Here is a 1,041-nt window from a genome sequence, read left to right as displayed (position 1 = left end):
TTGAATTTCCGAGTTTCTGAATTTCTGAATTTCTGAATTTCTGAATTTCTGAATTTCTGAATTTCTGAATTTCTGAATTTCCGAATTTCTGAATTTCTGAATTTCTGAATTTCTGAATTTCTGAATTTCTGAATTTCTGAATTTCCGAATTTCCGAGTTATTGAATTTCCGAATTTCTGAATTTCTGAATTTCTGAATTTCTGAATTTCTGAGATTCAAGATTTTTGAATTTCTGAATTTCTGAATTTCTGAATTTCTGAATTTCTGAATTTCTGAATTTCTGAATTTCTGAATTTCTGAATTTCTGAATTTCTGAATTTCTGAATTTCTGAATTTCTGAATTTCTGAATTTCTGAATTTCTGAATTTCTGAATTTCCGAATTTCCGAGTTTCCGAATTTCCGAGTTTCTGAATTTCCGAATTTCTGAATTTCTGAATTTCTGAATTTCTGAATTTCTGAATTTCTGAATTTCTGAATTTCTGAATTTCCGAATTTCCGAGTTTCTGAATTTCCGAATTTCTGAATTTCTGAATTCCTGAATTTCTGAATTTCTGAATTTCTGAATTTCCGAATTTCTGAATTTCCGAATTTCTGAATTTCCGAATTTCCGAGTTTCTGAGATTCAAGATTTTTGAATTTCTGAATTTCTGAATCTCTGAATTTCTGAATTTCTGAATCTCTGAATTTCTGAATTTCTGAATTTCTGAATTTCTGAATTTCTGAGATTCAAGATTTTTGAATTTCTGAATTTCTGAATTTCTGAATTTCTGAATTTCTGAATTTCTGAATTTCTGAATTTCTGAATTTCTGAATTTCTGAATTTCTGAATTTCTGAATTTCTGAATTTCTGAATTTCTGAATTTCCGAATTTCCGAGTTTCCGAATTTCCGAGTTTCTGAATTTCCGAATTTCTGAATTTCTGAATTTCTGAATTTCTGAATTTCTGAATTTCTGAATTTCCGAATTTCCGAGTTTCCGAATTTCCGAGTTTCTGAATTTCCGAATTTCTGAATTTCTGAATTTCTGAATTTCTGAATTTC

This window comes from Caenorhabditis briggsae, assembly GCF_000004555.2.
Source record: "Caenorhabditis briggsae complete genome, chrII, whole genome shotgun sequence".
Lineage (NCBI taxonomy): Eukaryota > Metazoa > Nematoda > Chromadorea > Rhabditida > Rhabditidae > Caenorhabditis > Caenorhabditis briggsae.
The sequence above is the reverse complement of the archived record's forward strand: the minus strand, read 5'-3'. Positions refer to the sequence as shown.